The 23781-nt window shown below is 37.9% G+C and overlaps 1 protein-coding gene across 1 annotated transcript in view; it reads right to left on the bottom strand.

Moving 5' to 3' along the window:
- LOC105216345 (uncharacterized) overlaps nucleotides 1–23781 on the bottom strand; it is a 64039-nt gene that overhangs the window by 3762 nt on the left and 36496 nt on the right. The gene's annotated exons all lie outside the window — the stretch shown is intronic.

Below are 23781 nucleotides of genomic sequence, written 5' to 3'. Positions count from 1 at the left end.
TTCTTGAGAAGAATGTGAAAGGCAAAAACTGAAAAATGTGAATCTACTTCGGCATCGTTTGAAAATCATGTCTAATAACATTTAAAATGTCTGATTATACTTTCCTTTCCCATTATACATTAAATTTTATATTTGTTTGTTTCCGGCTCACAAAATAAAATGCCCAACAAATGAAAACGTTGCAACCAATTCTAATAATGGACTACATATTGTCGGATAGAGTTACTGTGAACGCGATTAGATTAGGTCTATGATATTCGATATGATACTCTCGAAAAATGTTGCTCGGAGTAAAAGCGTTTTGTTCACCTAGTGGTTGTTATATCAAAATTGAGATATCCTTCGTCAAAGTTTTTGCTCGTATGACCATTGTCACGCCCACAAAATTGCAATAATCTAAAAGCTATTAGAATCTATAACTAAGTCAAAAATGAAGATACATAATAATAGGTCTAGGGGACCCCAGAATAAAGGGTTGGTGAATTTTATTTCAGAAAGTGGGCGTGGCCTTTCATATTAAAATTCTATATCAGCCAAACTTTGCTGAATTCATTTTCGTCGCCCACTTATGGGTCAAAAATCATTTCTCAGGAACTACTCGACCGATTTCAATGAAATTCGGTATATAATATTTTCCTGACACCCTGATGACACGACTTCCCATATAACTAAATTTTGAATTCCAACTGATTCGCTCACTATATAATATATACATAAGGAACCAATGAAGATAGGGTAATAAAACTTAACAGAAACACTGTATATGATCTGTGGCATCACTTGTGAAAAAAGGCGAAATAGGACCATAACTTTTCAAGGCCCCGTATATCATACATGAAAAACTCAGTGCCTAAGGGTAATTTTTCACCGAAAATATCAGTAAATCTCTCGTATATCTTAATTTAATTCAGAGGGAATCTATTTCTTCTAATAGTATGTGGTTAAAATCAAGTCATAACTTCCCCTAGCTCTCATATAGCTAATTATAGGATTTTCAAAAATACGATGGGCTTAATACCTTATAAATCGGTTAATATATGAGAGATCTTAGCTAAATTAAGTGAGCAAATAATTTTGGGCATTATGCCCAATGTTGGTTGGAATTGTAAAATTGGTTCCGGAATTACCTCAGGCCTCATATACTATATATAATGATTTTCGTTATTCTAGTGGACTTTATGCCGAATATATGGGTCAAATTGAGTCTTATCTTAATAAAACTATATCAATAAATTGCAAGAGTATAAAATGTTCGATTACTCCCGAACTAAGGCTTTTTATTAAAATTGTTTGTAGGCTTGTTCTTTGGAATTTCATCGTATTGGTATAAAATTTTTAGAATGAGGGTGGTGACTTTTGGGCCAAATGCCAGATATATATTTCAGAAACCCTACGACAAAATTTCTAAAGTAACATTTCTATTAAAATTGCCGAAATTCGACTACAACATTTCAAGGTCCCAGATATCGAACATAAGGACCTCTGGGCCCAACGTTTCATACAACTTTTTTTACGTTAATAAATTCTTCAATTTCTGATTGGGTTACTTTCATTACATACAATTACAAAACCAATAACAATAATTGCCCCATGCAAGTAAAATAAAGGCAATAACAACAATCCAGCCGAACTCAATTGGGTTTCCACGCTTTTGCGGGATTTGCGGTAAAGAATGCCATTTAATTGTTGCTCTTGTTATAATTGGAATGCATATCGACAAATTTCAGGCTGCGTCGTTCAGTTTGTGTGTATATTAGTGTATTAATAAGCTGAAAATAATAAAAATCTGGTTTATTCGATTCTTTCTCTGAGATTTGTAAGGCTATCATCTGTCAATGATTTTTGCTCATATATCCAGTACTCTTGGCGATATTATGGCTTCAACCTAGTGGTATCATACATTGAATTAAGTTGGAATGCCTCAATTTGCTTTTAAAACCTTTTAGACGGTTTCCAGAGATTTCGTTACAGCACAGCAGTCGTTTTTTTTTATAAAAGTGGCGAAATCAATACTACTGAGAGTTGAATACATTAAACATAGTTTCTTCAACAAGTTTCAGAAAGGTTGAATTAAATTTATTCTATTGTTTTCTTCTTAAATTCCTAGGTTTTTCAGATACTTGCCGTGTAACAGGAAAGACTATACACAGTGAAATATAATGAATTAGAAGTTGAGAAAGAAGTAATTTACAATAACGTAAACACATCTGCTTCGACAAGCTCGAACGAAAATTTACACGTTTGAATGACCCCTTAGGAAATTGGTATTATGGCATAAGCAGGACACTCTGCGTCGCTTTACTAATCTATTTTAAATCCTCTGAGACGAGTATTACTCTCTAGCTTTGCTTCGAGGACTTTTGGAAGCGAAAGTCCCTGATCCCCTGATCCATGTTTCAGCGTCGGGTAGAAAGAGTGGTTAAGATGTGTATTTTAAAGCGTTTTTACCTTCATCACTTAGCCTCTTGAACTTATATTTTTTGCTGTATGTTCGAATTTTTTCTTTCAAGTTGCATTCTACGCTCTCAAACAGCTTTGTAAGTAGATATATGCCATGTACATTTGAGTAAATATGTATGCATGTGTGGATTTGCGCACATACTATTTGTTAAACAAAGGATCGTAAGCGTAGCCACAACGGAATTTGCAGCAACAAATAGGCAGTAACCGAGCAAGAGGAATGTCGAGAGGTGAAATGTGGTTGAGCACACTTCGAAGAATTACGAGCCTTTTCAGGTAAAAGAAATGTAAGTTGGTAGTTGCCAGAAAGTTACGAGTAACTAAAGTGGCCAACTGATGTGGATAAACACAAGGGATGGACCGACAAAAATAAAAACACACACAGAAAAGGATGCAAAGAGGAGCAAGACCATGACGAACGAAATTGGATGTGTGGCCGCAAATAATGAATGTAGGCAAATATGCTGAAGTATATACTTTTGTTTGGACGCACATACATACAGAAGTACTAAGAACTAAAAATAAAACGACGTGCTTGCAAATGCAAACTTTTAACTTTTCTACACAACTGTATGTCTGTATATAAGCGGGTCTTGTTATCAACCATTAAGCTTAAACTAAAAGCTAGTTAAAAATTATATCTTATAGACTAGAAAACATTTCAACGATGGTGATAGGATAACTTATGTCCAGCCATAACAGCTTCAATTCTTTTCGATAAATTTTCTAATATTATAGAAACAGTTATTTCTAAATGGGATTATCAGGCTTCTCACATTTCCAGCAACATTTGAATCCAACTACTTGTATCTTTGATATTCTTCTCAGTGATTTCTTCAGATTGATTTTTCAGTTCTATTTATCTGTTTTAGACCACATCATAAAATTCCGACCAGAGTCGGATATTCAAGTGCTCCTCTTGCTTTGTAGTAAGGCTTATCTTTACGAATGCTGTTATATAGATAATTGTGTTTAGTAAATATAAATCTTTGTTTGGTTCGAGAGGACGATAAAACCAGTGGACACCCAAATGAGGCTTTTATGAACGAAGCGACCCCGAAACCCCTCCGTGTAACGAGTTTCAAGTGATTCCGTTGAATTTTTCAAAATAGTGTCCGCCATATTGGATCCGCCATTTATAATTTTGAAAAACAAACATCGGATTCGTAATCAGCGACCACGAAAACCGCCCCGAGTAACGAATTTCAAGCGATTCCGATGAATTTTTAATAATAGTGTCCGCCATATTGGATTCGCCATTTCGAATTTTGAAAAACCGACAATGGATTCGTAAACAGCGACCCCGAAAACCCCCCCGAGCAACGAGTTTCAAGCGATTCCGATGAATTTTTCAAAATAGTGTCCGCCATATTGGATTCGCCATTTCGAATTTTGAAAAAACCGACAATGGATTCGTAATCAGCGACCCCGAAAACCCCCCAGGTAACGAGTTTCAAGCAAATCCCATGAAGTTTTAAAGACGCTGTCCGACATATTGGTTTTCTGGGGCTCGGATTCAGATTCAGCGACCCCCAAAACATAAGGCACACATAGTAAGACCTCCAGGTCATGGCAAAATCTTCTTATGTGTGGATGTGTTATCTTACAAATCCTGTCTTTCCGGCACACTTTCTTATTCAAGTGAAGGTTAAAACTAGATGCCGAAATGTATACTTTAAACTAATAGAAATTGAAGCACAAAAACGTCATCTTCCACTTGTGTAGCGAAATCTAAATGCTTCAGCATAAATTGGGGTCACACTCAAACTAATTCAACTTAAATTGTACGGCCATCTCTTTAGTATTATATCCGATATGTATATACGCATAAAATTTCGAGAATTCACACAGCCATTTAATGTAAGCTTATGATAGTCCCCGGGACACCTATCTTTTATCAAAATAAAACCAAACATTTAATTCATATGGGTTGCAAAGGTCACTAACAAGACGGACAAACGAACACAATACTTTGCGAGGAGATGAGTATGAATTGATTGAGAATAAGAATGGTGTGTGAAAAAGACAAAAAAAAAAACAATTTTTTTATAACAAGTATAAAGGTGTGTGCATTACACACGCTTAGAGTTGGTACTTGAAGGTATTGAGAGACCTTGCAAGTGAGCTCAACGCAGGGTGTGTGCGGAGTGCACAAGTTATCTTAGGTGGTCGGCATTGACGAGGGTCGTTGCTACTCTATTGCTGTCCATTGTCGCTCATAAAATGTATGAAATGCAACCTCTGTGCGGATAATAAATCGTCGCATACATGTGTGCAAACAAAGGGTCATTCGCCCGCCCTCACCTGTGACCAATGAATTGGTAATTCAAGCAAAATGAACGTGTGCGTTAGACACACAAAAGAAATGAGCAATGATTGCGATTTGCTACGGCAAATGGGGATGGCTCCTGGTAATGGTAGAGTGAAGGAAATACCTGTTTGTGGCATGTGAAGGCCGTGCTGGTGGGATCGCTTGTCGTCAGCTGGCCTGTTGAGGGCTGCGGTTGCGTATTTTTTTTTTTTTGAAGCGAGCATTTTCTATTTCAAGTGTTGTTTTGCCGGAATTTAATCGCATGTAATTTACACGTTCACATAGAGAACCGACTGTCGCTAGAAAGGCAGTGTTTTGGAGAAGGGTTGCTGGGTTTTATTAATGTTTATGAGTGCTGCTGTGTATATTGGTTTACAGCTAACGAGCTGCTGATTTAAAGTATGCATATTGAAAATTTCTGAATTCCCATAAGAACCTGTCTGTTTTTGTATTTCCGCGCTGTGGCACCAGCAACAGCTCTATCAGTTGTGCAACAGGTGTTGCTGTGATTCTCTTCCGCTGCTTCCTTTTAACTTTTTTTAATGCTACGCTACGTACTTACGTACGTAAAACCTTACGTCTGTGGGGGCTATTATTGTTGTTGTTGTCGTGTGGCTGGCTTCCGATTGTTGCTTTTTCACACTTGGGATTTGAAATATTCATAAATATAGAAATTACTTGGGCGTGCTTGTTTTCATTGGGGAGATTTTTTTTTATGTGGTGGGTCCCAAGCCCTACGCACAACCGCACAAGCGGGCTTCGCCTTCTCACTTTAGCTCGCCTCCAAACGGATGTCTGTTAGCTACCCAGGGGATACTTGGTCTAAAACCGGAAGTCGTGAGCTGCTTGAGTCATATGCAAAAGAATCGTTCCTGGCCACTCCCAAGTGAATGGCAATCAGAAACTTTCCTCACTTGCGTGAACTTCTACATATGACCCCATCCCCCAGACTAGATAAAGAAGCGAAGCGTATGGGTCTGGTGGTGAATGAGGACAAGACGAAATATCTCCTGTCATCAAACAAACAGTCGGCGCACTCGCGTCTTGGCTCCCACGTCACTGTTGACAGTCATAACTTTGAAGTTGTAGATAATTTCGTTTATCTGGGAACCAGCATTAACAACACCAACAATGTCAGCCTTGAAATCCAACGCAGAATCACTCTTGCCAACAGGTGCTACTTTGGACTGAGTAGGCAATTGAAAAGTAAAGTCCTCTCTCGACGAACCAAAATCAAACTCTATAAGTCGCTCATTATTCCCGTCTTGATGTATGGCGCTGAAGCGTGGACGATGACAACATCCGATGAGACGACTCTTGGGGTTTTCGAGAGAAAGGTTTTGCGCAAGATTTTTGGTCCTCTAAACATTGGCAACGGCGAATACCGCAGGCGATGGAACGATGAGCTGTACGATTTATACGACGACATTGACATAGTTCAGCGAATAAAAAGACAGCGGCTACGCTGGCTAGGTCATGTTGTACGGATGGAAGAAAACACTCCAGCTCTGAAAGTATTCGATGCAGTACCCGCTGGAGGAAGCCGCGGAAGAGGACGACCTCCACTCCGGTGGAAAGACCAAGTGCAAAGTGACCTGGCTTCACTTGGTGTTTCCAATTGGCGCCAAAAAGCAAAAAGGAGGAATGAGTGGCGCGCTCTGGTGGATTCGGCTATAATCGCTTAAAGCGGTTCCTACGCCAAATATATATATATACTTGGGCGTGCAGGCAACAGTCTATAAATATCAGCGAATATTTTTCACACAACTGCACATATATGTACATATGTATGTGAGTATATGTATATGTGTGCTTACATAAGGACCTCTGTAAATATTTGATGCGGGCGTGCATGTGTAGCCTTGTTGTGTTTACTGGCTTGCTTACAGGCGCGTTTAAGTAATTGTGTGGGCAAGCGGAAAAATATTAAATCCCCCATGCGAGACCGCTATACACACACATCATGCTGTTCTTTCAATTACAATCGCCAACGGCGGCCGGGGCGTATGAGTGCTCATCATTAAACCAAAGTGTCGGCGGCGCATCGCTGCACGAGTGTCTGTGAGTGAGTGCTGTGCCTGTGTGTGGCTGTGTGTGTATGCTCGGGCGCACTTAACACCTCGGCCGTTTGTTTGTGTAATCGTGATTCATATTTTTGCGGCTTCATTGTGGTTGTTGTTGGCTTGTAAACGATGTGTTTTGTGCGTTAATGAGCTGTGCAAGTAGGAATTTCTTCCACTTGTTCACCAAACGGACGGGACCAGAGTGCTTTGGAACGCATAAATATTTATGTGATCTTGAATGAAATTTCTAACGGGAAATTGTATATAGCTCCCTTACAAGGTGTTCATCATTCATATTAAAATATTGTTAATGAAAAACATACTTTCGCAATTCAAATCAACTATACGAATTTATCTGTTTGGTTTCTATAGAATATGTATCAGGCATACCTATTTTCATAAAATATGTGTATAAATGCGTTTGATGCTTGGTGAGTGAATATACACCTTGAGACTGTTGTAAACTTTTAGAGATGAGTGAGTAAGTAGTCCAAAGAACTTATAACTGTAAATATATTTCGATTTCTTATTGTTCTCGTTCTCTATGTCCAGATTTTTGCTGAGCTTAGCTTCTGACTCTTAACTACTAAAAATATGCATCAGTACTATCCTATCGAAACTTAGCGGTTCACTGAGTGTGTACCTTTATTGTACTTTTTAGCTTCTCACTTCGTATAATATTATTATTGGAAAGTATAGTAGTTAATAGTGAGATGGCTTCCAGATCTAATTCGGCAAAAATATGAAACACTGTGCAGGTAAAGTTAGGTTAGGTTAGTTTGGGGGGCCAGAAAGCCATACAAAGACCAGTTTTGGTCCTTTGCAATACCAGATGGAGTGCCGTCACGTAGTCAATGAGGGTTAGTCATCCTTTAGAATGCCTGTGGTTGGCGTGAATTTCAAAAGGTTATGTGGTTTCACTAACGATATCTCTTCCAGATTATCGTACTGTGAAGCTCCCAAATGCTGAAGCTGTTGCCTTGACAATGCAGTACAAGCACACAAGAGATGCTCCATTGTTTCTCCGAAGCCTTGCTCTTAACATTTCCTGCAGTCTGGGCGATCTGTCAACCTCATCTTGTAGGCGTCGCCGCCACCAGACTGTGACCAGTAAGTGTGTCGACCATGTGTGCTTCTGATCTACCGCTTTACATATAACTTTGGCGGTTTTGCATCACGGTAGATCGTTATTGCAGAGAAGGTCTGATAACGATTTAAATACACAAGGCTACAAGGTTACAACATAATATAAGCTTCATACTATGTATTATTATCCATATTTGCTCGGGTTTCCATAACAGTAATGGATCCGAACAAAATTTACAACTGACCAGATATTTACGCGAAATCTTGAAGAAGACCCGTGAAAAGAGGATCGCATTCGTGATTTCAAATAAAGAACAACTATTTTGATTCTAGTTTGTGGAGAATGGCTCCACAATAGTTCCGACTTCATAATTTATGCCAACGATTTATTCTTGAATACTTTCTTAAACAGCTCGATATCGGTAACAGTATTTTTTCATTAATTTTCAAACATGTTCGCAATCAATGGTTTGAAATGACATCACGTTTGTGTTCACAGAAGGTAAGGACTGATTCGTTTACAATTTAATACCAATTAACAATGTGGATGATTTAATAAGGAATCCCATATATTAGCCAATATGTGGAAAATAAAGTTCAAGGGAGGAGAACTGGATGATAGCAACACTATTCGGTAGGCTTTCAGAATTCCCTTGCACAGGGAGCAATAAAATCTACTCCGCGGACCGGACTCCGGAACTACGTTTATTGCTGACATACGGCCCCAATCGCAGCAAAAAGTGGTCGAAAACTGGGTCTCTCGACTGGAATCTTCTTTTTATATATTTACAACATTTAAGTATTACTTTTACCCTTTACACTCGAATAAGTGTTGCATGTGGGACACTTTTGTGACAAACGCTTTAATTCTTTAAGATAGAACATTGCCATTTTTATGTAATAAAGCTTACAGCACGTCAGAAAGGAGCGCGCGGAAAAAATTCGAAAAAGCACAAATTTTAATTTGCCGCCATTCGCGCGCTGCACTTCCGGGGAAGCATGAGCGTATTTTAAAAACAATTTTTTCTGCTACCGGGAATTTATTTTACTGCGTTGTATATACTCTCGTGCACGCTCATCTATGTAAGCTACCAAGTCAGAAAAAATAACAACCAATGGAAAAACATAAATAAAGAGTGGCACCCAAGCAAACGAACGGGTTGCGCAGAGACACAGCGGGAAGCGCATAAAAAGCCAAATTGCACTGGCACTCGAAGTGTTTTCCGACTGAAAAGAATTAAATTTGCAGCAGCGGGTCATTATGGCGGAAATGTTGATCCAAGCAAAAGAACTCTTCAGGCAAACACGGCCAAAAGGAAGAAAGAACAGCGAAATCAGCAGCCATGAAATATATATTATTACAGTAACTGCTGCTCGTGTGTGTATTTGTGTTCATGTACAATACGAACGCGAATGTGTGTGAACATGGAACGTGCCACAGTGGCCACTTGCAGCACGCGAAAATGCTGTAAATGCGAGTAGCGGCAATAAGTTGTTGTTTGGCTGCAGAAGCTCCGGAAATAGTGAAATAAATGTTTGCCGCTTTTTTCGTTACAACAATTTCATTTCACACACAGACGCACACATGTGCATAATTTCCTTTTTTCGGTTGCAACTCGAATGTCACCATCATTTTTTAATCGACATTAAAAATATTGCACAAGTATTTACATATTTTCCCTGTGCAGGACACAGCCAGAGAATCCACCATCAGCGGCAATGGCGCTCCCATTGCACTCGCTCAGTTTGGATGGTTGTGGCGAACACTGCAATTATTGTGCAATTGTAGTTTTTGTTGCCACTTGCTGTTGTTGTTGTTGTTGTTGTTGCTGCTGTTTGTGCGACATTCCAAATGAGCGCCCGGTCAGTAGGGCAGAAATTAAGCAAAGCATCCGAGTACAGTCTATTAAATGGATTAAAGCCGGATCATTCGTTCATTCATTCATTTGCGCGCCGCTGCAAGCGAAGTGAGGAGCATACGGAAAGCAAAAACAAAAAAAAAAAGAGTTTAAAAATAATAAATGGAAAACCGTCAGTGTTGTTATCCACTTATAATCTTTGTTTATTCCGTGATTTAATGCAGTCAGCTGAAATTAAATGACCAAAGAGGTTTATTAAAAGCCCGCAAAACCGGCAGCAGCAGCTGTGCGCTTAGTAAGTATACTTTGAAAATGGAAAGTGATAGTAAACTAGGATTTACTGGCTTTTAAATGAGCATGGTATTATTCACAGACAGACTGTCGCGTTTTCAGTTTTATTGGCGACGTGGGAGACCACAAAGTATGCGAGTCAGTTTGTCAGAACAAGCGGTTATAAACTTGTACGACTATATGCGATAGAACTGAACAAAGAAGAGGTGATGATCTCGCATTCGCGTCTTAGCTACCACGTCACTGTTGACTGTCATAACTTCGAAGTCCTAGATAATTTCGTCTACAACTCCAACAATGTCAGTCTCGAAATCCAATGCAGAATCACTCTTGTCAACAGGTGCTACTTTGGACTGAGTAAGCAATTGAAAAGTAAAGTCCTCTCTCGACGAACCAAAACCGAACAAGTCGATCATTATTTTCCGACCCACTTTATAGTGCAGAAGCATGGACGATGTAGACATCCGATGAGACGTGTACACTAGGAGTTTTCGAGATAAAGGTTTTGCGAGAGATTTATGGTCCTTTGAACATTGGCAACGGCGATTATCGCAGACGATGGAACGATGAGCTTTACGAGTTATACGACGACATTGACATAGTTCAGCGAATAAAAAGACAACGGCTGCGCTGGTTAAGTCATGTTGTTCGCATGGACGAAAGCGCTCCAGCTTTGAAAGTGTTCGATGCAGTAGCCGGTGGTGGAAGCCAAGCACGACATCCACCAGTTGGAAAAATCAGGTGAATAGCGACCTGGGTTCTATTGGTATTTTCAATTGGCGGCAAACAGCAAGAAAGAGAGATGCCATCCATCCGCTCTCCTACTTTACAGAGGTCTATAGACAAAATAATGGAATTGTTCCTAGGAAAAAGTTGCATCTCAGAAAATCTCCTTTAAAATGGAAATAAGATCCCTTAGATTTAGTTACCATTGTAAAGTGAAGGTCGTAGACAGTTAGTTTCGATCCCAAGTCCTTACGATAGAAATCTTTATCGAGATAAAGTTATAATGGGTTCCTATTAGATACTGTAATGAGTTCAGCATCAGATGATTCGTTTTGAAATCTATAGAGAAAGAGTATTGAGACTTTTTCAGTTCAAGTATTCATAAGCGTCGTAGACAAAGCTTAATTAGGAAACATGATTTTGAAACAGTATATACGATTTTGTTGTTATTCTTAAATAATGCTATGAAACAGACGGTATATCATATGTGGTCCAACCGAGACCAGCACTTTTGTGTGAACAGCAAATATGTACTCCTAAATAAGCTTAGATATGATAGGTTAGGTTTAAGGTGGCCTTAGCTGTCCAAGTGAGATCTCTTGTGGCACAGGAGATCATCCACTTTAACCTTAACCTTTACCTTAGATATTATATGATCACTCTTAGGGACATTTTTCTAATGTTGACAGTTATGTCAACACTATGAAGTCAACGCCTAATTACAACAATTGTACGATCTCGAGAATTTGATCATCAATTATATGACTGTATTTGTTGGTATATCTATAAATGTGTCGAGATACCAGCACTGTCCCATAAACCACTGTCTTATGAGTTCCTAAACGTCGCTGATTAACTGTATATGCATATACATATGTAAAACAGTGGAAAAGGCGCGTCATTACACTCTCCAGCTGTTAACATTTCAACACCTGAGAATTTCCACTTCAACTACCACTTATCTCCTACAGTTGCGCATGATGAAATTTAAATCTGAAGGAAAGTAAATTAAAACTCAAGCACACAGAAAATGCAGAGGAACTCGGTTGCGCGCCAATGAGCGCGTACTCGCGGGTTTTAATTTCCCTCTATCTCACCGAAGGTAGAAGCTAAGAAAAATCACTTTAATTGACAACGGAGTAGTAGCGTTGAGACTGTCTTTCACTTTGATCATACCCCCCACACACACGTTCCACAATAAGTGAAGCTGTGGCGCTGGAATGCGTTGGACGCGAACCATGAAAAGTCGCGTGCGCGTTCGGTTTCGCAGGTGGAGTTCGTGTTCGTGCTCATTTGTCTTCTTGGCTTGAAAAGTTTTCCACTTGTAAACAAGAGTTCAAATGAGCGAAGCCGGAAAGGTGCACGTATTGTATGGGTGTGTGTGTGTTTGGAGAGTGAAAGGGTTGGGGTCAGACGAAAATAAATATCCGTTCAGATAGTGAGAATGTTGCAATGAACTTTTGCACGAAACATACTTAATTAATTAATGTTGAAAGAACACCCTCATGGAAGCCTCGAGAGTGGCGTGCACTGTTGCTAATGGGCGAAATAAATGTGAAATATTTTGGGAAACGGCAATAATGCTGTTGAAAGGGGAGACTATTTGCGCTTCAAATTATTCATTAAGTTTGTTCTTTTTTGTTTTTGTTAATTTTTTCATTTGATTATTTACAAATCAAGTGCTCGGGGCGAAAGTGTAGTGAGTTGGCGCATGGAAATTGTCAGCAATCTCAGCCATTTTATATTAAATGTTGTCTGGTTAATTAACCAAATTGCCCAGAAATGAACAGTGCGCTGGACCATTTGCTTAGAAGTGGCAAATGTTTTTTGAAAGGCTAACGATGTGAGGAGAAGTGTGCTTTCAACCCTTTTCTCATTCCTTATTTCTGCACTTTAGTCATAGTGAATAGTTCCCAACAAAGACGAATGTATAAAAGAGTATAAACAGATTTGAAAATTTTCATACTTTTTTTTCATACTTTCAATGCAATCTATATTTCTCTATTTCAAAACTTCGAAAAGTGGGCGTGACCTCGACGCTCCACAGTTTTTTTTGTACATATGTATATATAATATATCGCAAACCAGTAAAGCTAGCCTGTTGTCCAACTTTACTGGACAATAAGACCGTACAACACTCGGCTGGGTATTGGACCAAACTAAATTTTTCCGAGCGATTGAGTCATAAGTATATAAATTTTATTCTTCGATTTTCGAATTTAGCCACCAATATCGAAATATTTGGAAACCATGTTCGAAAAAGGGCTTTTTAAAAAAGATATTATTTATTACAGGATATAGTTTCTAAAAAATCCTTCTTATTTTAATGGTACATACAACTTTTTCGTCAGGCTTATGAGATTATTTGTCATATGAGACATATTTTATAAGGGTTCCAGTATTTTTCGATATATATTTTTTTTTACTTTTTTGAAGATCGAACTTTGACCCATTCAGCCAGAAATGAGCATCATCGCAGAAAATGACTTTTTGATGAAAATCCGGATCATTTTCAAGTTGTTGCTCAGACCAATTCACGAACATACGACGTTTCTGGTGGTCAAGCGGCTTCAGTTCTAGCGTCAATTTGATCTTGTAATGATGTAGGCCAAGATCTTTTCGTAAAATTCGCCACAACGAGAATGACGTGTGAGAGACTGATTATAATGATGTGTGAGACACTGATTTAGGTTTTCCTCAACTGATCCGCTAGCAGTAGCAATATTCTCGACTCTACGGACAATCCTTTGTCTCACTAGTACGGGAACATTTTGTTCTGTGCCTGTGGATTCAAATTTTTCCACTAGACGCTCAATTGTTGAACTGTTCCTCGGTCGGTCTACCTATGTATCACCCTATTGAAAAAACTTTTATAAAGCTTCTCCAAATGAGGTAAAAATTATTAATTTAATAAATGTATTTCTTTTATTTCTCGTACGCTGCTATATACGAGGTCATTCTGACTGAGAAAATTTAGTGAATTCATCTTATTATCGAGTCACATTGGAATTTCGTAAAAAATAATGCTGTATCAGGAATTTTTTGAGCGCTGTTACTGAGTTACTCTTGAGGAAACATGGATTCTTTACTGTGAAGTCTTTTTGGAGTAAAGTTCCTCTCGCGTTTTCACTGGACGAGGGTATAAATTTCGGTATCTAATAATGGTCGCTAATTCGAATATTCGAAGTTTCTCCTAAAATCCGTAAATCGCTGAGAAACAAGACGATTTTTACTACTCATCCGTTAATAGAAGAGTAATACATATCACAATAGTGTTGAAAGAATATCAGAGTCCAAGATGAAATTTATTTTTATACTTTTGTTCCTCCAAAAATTGTATATTTTATGTTGAGTACACAAAACGTATATTTTATAATCTGCAAGATATCCAGATTTAAAAGTTTCACTTAAGTATGGGCTATGTTTAACTGTTTTCAACTAAATTTTTTTGTCTTCATAAACTAAGAAAAACTCAAATTGTGCTAACGTTTATTTTCTGACCCATTTTCGAAAATTGACACAATCACTGTTGAGCGATGATAGCAACTGTCGGCGATCAGAATATCCGAAGGCTTTGTAACGAATACATATCGATATATTTTTCACAATTACAAACGCGAAGCAGTTGAGGTCTCCCACCTTTACACTGCTCACGTCAGTTTGATTTTTCACAGTCGTTTCATTGAAATTCAGGGTGCGCGACTTTTCAATTCTCGATGCCGCGCACTTGTCACCGCCGGGAAAAGTCACAAAAGAGTGTAAACGTTCAAAATGCCACCAGCTGCCTACCACAGTCGGTGCACCACAAGCGCTTTCACTACTCGATTGTTGTGTTGCAACTTGAGGCTATGCGAAGGAATCGATTGTGGGCGCGTATGGCACGGGCTGAAGTTTACCGGCGGCAGTCATGTTGCAGCAAAACTTTTCAACCACTGAGATTTTGAATAATTCAAGATGTCAGCACGGTGTGAATAGGTTGCGATGCTGGGAATTGTTTGCGCGACATCAAGTATGCAAACTATAATATAGATTTTCTGTGTTTTTAATCAATTGTTGGGAATGAAATAGGACTAAACTGAAGTTACATGTAAAGAAAGTAATAGGCCATAAAGTGGCAGGTGTCTACTGGAACATTTTGATTAAATATTTTATTCTTAAAAAACAAAAAAATAAAGATATGCGAAAGGTCTTAAAGTTTATAGAATGTACCTATTGCTTTAAAAAAGTTGTCAAAATACATAGGTAAATTGAGCATAGCATTTAAGGTCCTATTTAGTATAAGTATCTATTTCCAGCCTTTGCTTAGTTATCTATTAATTGTGACATTAAGGGGTAAGTGTGTTCTTGACATTTGTCAACGGTAGGAACAGGCAGTAATCACACGGTGCCAGGTCCGGACTATAAGATAAATGCAAAAGAATGTCCAAACCAAGCTCTCGGAGCTGCCGGCGAGTCACTATCGCTGTGTATGACCTGGTGTTGGCCTGATGGAAATGGAATACAATTCTTCTGCCTGAATTGAACGAAGTTGTTTGCTTCAGGGCGATCGCTCCTACTGACGGTTAAATGTTTTGCAGAACAAGTTCGAAAAAAAGTTTGGAGGAGGGATTGCTCATAATAGATGATTTGGACCCACTCTCACCAAACACCCACAGCAAAACCTTCCTGACCGTCAAACCTGGCTTATTCACAGTTTGCACTGGTTCACCGTATGTGCTAGGATACCTACTTTTCTTCATCAATCAACCATCAGCTATAGAAAGAACAGCTATAAAATATGACGTATTTTTCTTTGCTGTTCTTCAACATTAACGCGTGGTCAACACTGAGTCAAGTAATCACAAAACTATCTGAGAAGGTTTTTAATACGAAATCGTATCTTTTTGAAGCCATATACATAGCTTAACCCGTTATCGCACTTATACAATGGCCGATACAGATTACTAGAGCCATTGAAAATTGGTATCAAAAGAAAAATTTTGAACCGATCTCATACTGGAATAAATTGGATAAACAGAAAGTTGATAAGAAGTGATTCAGTCTCAATATATCTACAAATTAATCAATTTACTACCCATTCTATAAACTTCGTAAGTTACGTAGCGATGTTAGTAGTACCGTTAACCGAACACTATCTGAGCATGAACTCCTGCTTGAGCGTAACTTCATTTCTCCTTTAACTATTATAATTTTCTTAATTTACCCATACTACATTACTTCCATCACATTTCCTTTACAATAACTTAATAGAAATATGTGAAGTAGCATTGCGAACGTGCCTACGCATTAAATAGCGCATTAAGGAGCCACCTAAGCTGTGAAATCACATCTTAACCATGATTATGCCTACGAGTTTATCTGGTTTCTCTTACTCCAACGCATTGTGCACACAATCTTGTAATTTAATACTTCCGAGTAGATAATGTGCGAAGGTGAAGAAGGAGCTTTGTTCTCGGTATTGTTTTTAATATTTTCTGCATTGCATTATGCATATCCGTTTAGCTATTCAACAACACGCCTTTCAACAAAGAAGTTCCGGTTTAAGATGCACTTCGCCTTTGACTTGACTCGCTCGAATGTGTGTGGTTTTTGTTGAGAGTAGACTCTTTTCTGTATAAGTTCTTGAGGTTTGCACCATTCCATTCAATTAGCTACAATATTGCAGTCACTCAGTGGAGTTTTTACTCTCCTTGTCTAAATTTTGTAAGTAAACTGTTAATTATTATCAAAGTCAAGTAATCAAGTATTAAGAAAAGTGGAAGAAGTGCATCGGTCGGATGCGGACACAAAATGATCTGTCGAGTCAACTTAATGATCGGAAATTTATCAGATATTTTATCTGCAAATTATATTATAAATAGCCTATAGGTTAACTAACCAAAATAATTACAATAAAAAACTTCATGATTTTTATTATCTGCCGATTATCTCTGCTAATCTCGAAGTCTGAAACATCCATTCTGTTAAAAACAAACTCTATTGGTCTGGAACAACAGATTTAAAGCAGAGGTGTATCAAATGAAACAGCAGTTGTATTCAAACCAAGGAAAACAGAAATTCAAATTGATAGCTTCTTACCATATGAATTCCAACGAAGTTATAGAATTGTCAGTTTAGTATCTTTAAATTTTTTATAAGAAAAACCGTGCTCAACCGTCTTGCCCATAGGCAACATTGTACTTACCGGCTTCACATTCTCGTTATTTAAATATTTTTGACCAGCGATTTTTTCAATTATGTATACGACAACCTTTTGTCAATGCGAATATTGTTGCACGAAACTTCCCCAATCGCAGACAACTTGTTCCTTAACTTGTTTTTTTTTTTAATTTAAGCTTTTTCTGGAGCAAAAATGTGGAAAAGCTAGAAAAAACGATTTTTTTCACATTTTTAAAAATTAGTAGTTTTTTAGAGCAAAAAACGTGATCCTTTAATTTTTTAAAAAATTTGATCGAGTGAAACAAAAAAACAGCTGGCTGGATTAATTTGATTTTTTTGTAGGGTTTTTGTGGACATATTGAACTGTAAAAGGCACACTTAACATTAGTGATTTCCTCAATATTTTCGATCTAGCGCTCGATTTTCCAAAAAACCACCAAAAGCCCTTTTTTTGTTACATTTTCAAATTCATGTGACAATAAGAAATTTTTTATTTTCGGAAAAGCAATGGCTAGTCGTTAATGAGAATTCATTCAAGTTCTTGAAACCCACCTTTAACTTTCTGTGCGATCATTGGTTGCAGAGATATCGTTAATCAAAGAAAAAAGGATCCTTTTCCATTTGAAGACCGATATCTTGGCGAGAAGTGTACGTATCGAGGTGTTCAAAAAACCAAATTAAAGCTAAATGAACAAAATATCCGATCCTTATAGTGATTAAGCTAAATCCACGCCCAAAAAAAAAACTAAAAAAAATTTGAAAATTTTTTTGTTGCTGGTTTTTCTACGATTACTCAAAAACCGCAGAGGTTAAAATTTTTTAAAGTTCTAATAACTTTACTAGACACTTTAAAACTAGACACTTGGAGCTAAAATTTCCTTCTTTATCGATTTCTTGTACGACTATTTGTTTCGAAGTTACGGCCTGTTGAAATTTGCCCAAAAATTTGGAATTTTTTTTTTATCCCTTAATTTTTTCCAGTAGTGTATATAAATAAGTAAAGATAAGATAGTTATCTAAAAAAAATCACAAGAAAAGTGTTTAGTTTATTTATAATAATTTAATTTGTGCCTATAAGCAACATCCGGTAACTAATGAACCAGGATACATAGGACTTTGAAATGTTTATCACTCCATATTTGAGTTAAGACTAATATATATCTGTCCTAAAGAAAAATGTTAGCTCCGCCCATTTTAATTCGGGCATGAGTGGGTTAATGGTCAAGTCGAATTCCTTCACTCACTCAGAGACTTTTCGACCTATGAAGTGCAGTAATTAGGACTTAACGATTTTTAGGTTAGAAAGTATGGACGGTTTAACTTCACTTTCGATTTCATCGAGCTTTATGATATATTATATTTAAGACATGTTACGGCTCAGCGATAAAGAGCAATCATTGAAAACTGTTATTAATTAATTTTCCTCGTGGAAAATGTTATGGTTTTAATCGCTCTAGTAAAATTGTGATGGACTCAGACCGTTTCCTTGATGTATAAGTTTCTTACATTTCCGAAATTATGAAATTGTCTAACTATAAACAAACCTAACTCATTCCTTTCATAAATAAATTGACGAACTGTTGTAATTATTTAATCCAAAATCACTCATAATTTGAAATATTTTTATCGCTTCCTCATTTTATTCGCTGTTAAGTGCTATAAGTTAAAATGTATCTTTTCACCTGCTCTCTGGTATAGAAATAGAGTAAACTGTTTTACCCACATCCGCGGTTAGTAGTTAATAAAGAAGACTTCCTTTAACTTGCTTTTCATAGTTTGTTTACAAAATTCTTTTCGGACACACCCCTTCGGGCTGCTTATACATTATATATATGTAGTAGTAGTTCTTTCAAAAGTAAATTGCCTTCAAATATGGCGACAGAGCACACTTTCGAAATGCTTTATTTTGAGCCAAGTTCTAGAGCCAACAAAAGACAATCCTAAAACTAACTCTTAGAAGTGTATAGTATGTATGTACATGAGTATGTACGACATACGCCATTATCATTGTAAGTGGATGACAAACAAAGATGTTTGTAGTTAGATAGGCACACATTCTCGGCGTTGTCTTTCGTACTCTTCCAGCGCCGCCAACTCGCCTGCTGTTTATGATGAAGATGACAATGTCGTTGAATAGGAACAACTACTAACTTTCGCAGCAGCAAACTTGCGAGTAACTTTTGAAACGGAATGCTTAGCGGCGGGTTGTATTTCGTTAAAATTTAATGAGCAAAGCAAAATAAAGAAAAGTCGTGCGAATAACAAAAACTGTGAAAACTGATAGTCAGGCAATGTCGCGTAGTACTAGATTATGTCAACTTGCAGTTGCAACATAACAAATGTTGTACACAGTGTTGCCACTTGTAGGCATGTTCTTCGAGGAAAACAGTTTTTTTTCTGAACTGGAGAGTTTTTGAAAATATTTTCTGGAAATTGCCATCTTGCGAGAAGACTGTTTCCTACGAATGTTTGATAAATTATTTGGAAGGATCAAGTTAATGTCAAAAATACTCTACATATTCTTAGCTTTATTTATGGCTTAGTTATGGAACATTATATGTTTTTGGTCATCGCCATTTTGTAGGCGTGGCAGTGGTCCGATTTCGCCCATTTACGAAACCTTCTATGGTGCCAAGGAAATGTTGTACCTAGTTTCATCAAGATATCTAAATTTTTACACAAGTTACACAAGACGGACGGACATCCGGATTTCAACTCTACTAGTCACCAAGATCACCGATAAGCACAGCAAATGATGCCATATTTTTTACCGCTCTTTTGACATTTCTCTGCATTCCATCATGGAAATATATACGAGCCAACAACGAGTCGAAAGCTACGTCCTGTCAGATCAATAATTGAACGTCTAGTGGAACAATTTGAATCCACAGGCACAGTGCAAAATGTTCCCATGCCAGTGAGAAAAAAAGTACCGCTTGACCACCAGACTAGTGGTATGTTCGTCAATTGGGCTGAGCAATAACTTGAAAATAATCCGGATTTTCATCGAAACATCATCTTCAGCGATGAGACTCATTTCTCGCTGAATGGCTTCAATAAGCAAAATATGCGTTATTGTACAGAGAGCAATCCTCACGTACTCCATGAGTCACCATTGCATCACGAAAAAAAGTACGGTTTGATGCGGTTTATGGGCCGGTGGAGTCATTGGGCCGTACATCTTCCGAGATGATCAAGATCGGCACGTTACTGTGATTGGGAATCGCTACCGCTCAATGACAACCGTATATTTTGCCCGAATTGAATGATATGGATCTGGACAATATGTGGTCGGCAGGACGGCACCACAAGCCACATAGCGAATGTCACAATCGATTTATTGAAAACCAAGTTTGGTGAACATGTTTTCTCACAAAATGGCCCAGTCAATTGGCCTCCTCGGTCGTGCGATTCGACGCCGTTAGACTATTTCCTGTGGGGCTACGTAAAGTCTATGGTCTATGCCAATAATCCAGCGACGATCGCTGAACTTCGACGAATATCGAACGTGAAATTGCAGTAGTATTGGCCTATATGTCGAAAATTGGGTTCAGCATCTGGACTTCTCTAACTCGTATAGTTTTACGAGGTACAAACAACCGTTATGTGAGCAAAACTATTATACTCTCTGTGCTACATGTTGCGAGAGTGTACAAATTTAAAATTTTAGGTTTTGACAGTTTTTTTTGTCCATTTTTGGGAAAATTTTCAGATTTGGGCTCGAAAAATATAGTTGTAATAGAAATAAAAAGAATCGCTAACGTCCAAACGTTTTTAATGAAGTCTTTTCAGCGTTTGCTTTGAATTTTAGTGCATGATATAATTTCTTGAAACACAGGCGAATGATTTCCTGAAAATTACCTTGATTACTCGATCGAATTTGGTTATAAGAAAAAGAGGAGATCATCAGCTGTGTTTTCTGGTTATTGATATAGGGAACATATTGAAAAGAGTCTATAAATGAACCTTTGTCAAATTGAAATGAAAGTCGAGATTGAGGACTCTGATAGAACATACTCGTCTAATATATAATAATTAAAATTAAAATTTGCTGTGGATCACTATATTCTATATTTTTGTATTTTCTAACGGCAACTCTGATTCTTCAAACCGTTATTCCACCACTTGCCAAAACGTTTGCCTACTGTAGAGTTAGAGTAGTAGCTAGTACGAACTTTATTCTTTCCCGCAGCGTAAGGGAAACGAGAAAGTCCGCGGGTGGGAACAGAATTACGCCTTTCGCTGCCCCTCACACGCATGCAATTACTCACACACACACACGCACACATTTATTTCTGTATAAATAAGCTTCTGCAACATACTAAGTATAATATGCTGCTATCGCTGATCCTTTACCGTATTTACGTTGTTACATGTCTTGTTGTTGTTGTTGTTGCAGTTTGAAAAGTTTAGTTTGACATGTAAAAGATATGCGTGGCGCGTACAAATTTGACATGTTAGACAGGCAACAGCAGATTGCGATATGTTGCTCTAACACTGACAGCAACAATAATAATAACAACAATAAAGGCCACAGCACAGCAGCAAACAGCAACAAAAATAGCAATAGCAATAACAAAAACACAAGTCGACAAAAGTACGACAAACGCACTAAACTTTTGACAGCGCTAGTTGTCGAGGCAGTGGCAATACTACAAACTCCGTACACAACAACAAAAATAACAGTAGTCAGTAGTCAGCAACATAGAACACGGTAACTGAGGAAATACACAAGTGGCTGGCACAAAAAAAAAAGTTGAAAATGTCAAGCGAGAAACTGTTGCTAAATACGAGCACAACATACGCCGCGTCGGAGGGGGGCACAGGCGGTGCGGATGCGCTGTAAATAGTCGTTCACGACGGCGTGCAATTGCTTTGGTGTTTGCTGTTAAATTGACAGAAAGTGTTAAAAGTGTAGGCTACGGCAGAGAAACTTTGGACCCGGCACTTGCACCCACGGCCTGAACATGCATTTATGGATGTATATGTGGGTGTATGTTTGTCTGAACGACGTTTTTAATTTAAAATTGCATTTCGAAAGCGTAAAAGTTGAATAACGGCATTCTGTAATCTGCGAGACATGCACAGTTTGACATTAGTTTTAGGGTGGCGAATAAGCTTTGACACTCAACGAATCAGTAAGGCCCTTCCAGAGAACAACTTTTTCGTTTCGTAAGGATTTATAACTGTTTAAGTATCATAAGAATGCGTACGTCTGTATGTATGTATTTCAAAGAGAGTTACATAATGAACACGAAAGCACGAACATTTTAATTTGACGAGTTAAGTGTTGAAATAAGAAAACACTCTTGTTCCCGAGCAACGATTTTATGCGTTAAGTAGCTGAGCTTTTTTCTTTATAAAGCTCTAGCAGTACAATTGAATATCCAACGTGTAATGGAGTCTATCAAAGGGGTTCAAGTTGAGCCTGTTAACATAATTGGTACAGTTTTTATTTTGGGTTTATTTTGTGAAGCACCAACGAGATGTTATCACCTAAGAGTTATAAATTTTTGTATTTAAATGTGTTAGTAGTTTTATAAGACTCTCCAACTCTATTTTTTAGTCGTAGATCGTATTAAAGAAGGCGCTGAGAGGGCATCCGCTTTAAACAGCTAGCTCATTAGCTTTCTAGTAGATATCCGGGCGTCAATTAAATTGACCCGATGATACACCCGAAGTTTCACAGCCTAAAAATAGGTCAATATTTTCCGATTAACTTCAGTGATGGGAATACATTTGTTTTGGTAGGAGTCTTCATAGGGCATTCACCTCAAATTTGTTATTTGGATCTAACCTCCAGAAGCAAGAAACTGTAGAATCACACACGATTTGAGAGGGATGAAATGTCGAGGTTTATCTCCGCGAATACTCATATTTCAACTGATTTAGCCCATATTGCCACATAAAATTATTTCAATGAAAATCTGTGGTGTTAGTGGAAGAGAAACTAGTTAATTAGGGGTGCTAACTGAGCCCGAAAAAGCACACTAATTCTACTGGCGTCTTAAGTTTAGCCGCTTTCTTCCGGCTCAGATGCCTTTGAAGTATTTTTTTATACATATGAAGAACAATATAGACTATATTGAAGTATTTTCTCAACTACCTTATGTAAGGCATAAGCGAAGCGAATTTTGGAACAGAGTTACTATCCGTTCAATTAAGATACATATGTTAGGGGTTTTTCAATAAGGACGCTACAAAAGTAGTAAGTAAGTAAAAAGTCTTTTGACAGTCCTCTTCAGAAAGGTTTACCATTTCATCATGAAAAGATATACGATCCAAAAACGAGTCGAAATTATTATAATTTACTACCGAAATTCGGAGTCGATGGCCTCAACTTTAAGAGCGCTACGTCCAATTTATGGTCGTCGTGAATGGCTTCGTCAATAAGCAAAATATGCGTTATTGGTCAGGCAGTAATCCACATGTACTCTCGCAATGGTACTGAGTCACCATTACATCCCGAAAAAATTACGGTTTGGTGCGGCTTATGGGCCGGCGGCATCATTGAGCCGTACTTCTTCTGTGATGATCAAGACGTAACGTGCCGGTCTTGCCGGTGTGAATAGGAATCGCTACCGCTCAATGACAAGCGACTATTTTTGGCCCGAATTGGATGATAAGGACTTGGACAATTGAGTTTGTTCCAACAGGACAGCGCCACAAGCCACACAGGGGGTGTTACAACCGAAAAACGGCGACATATTTATTTCTCAGTATAGTCCACTCCTGATCCAGCGATGCTCCAACTTCTCTGAAAAGTCTGAAAAATATATTTTCCGCACAACTGCAAAGTAGGTTTCCATGGCGACGATAGCTTCCT

This window comes from Zeugodacus cucurbitae, chromosome 6 (assembly GCF_028554725.1).
Source record: "Zeugodacus cucurbitae isolate PBARC_wt_2022May chromosome 6, idZeuCucr1.2, whole genome shotgun sequence".
Classification (NCBI taxonomy): Eukaryota; Metazoa; Arthropoda; class Insecta; order Diptera; family Tephritidae; genus Zeugodacus; species Zeugodacus cucurbitae.
Note: the sequence above shows the minus strand (reverse complement) of the source record. Positions and strands in the feature narration are given on the sequence as shown.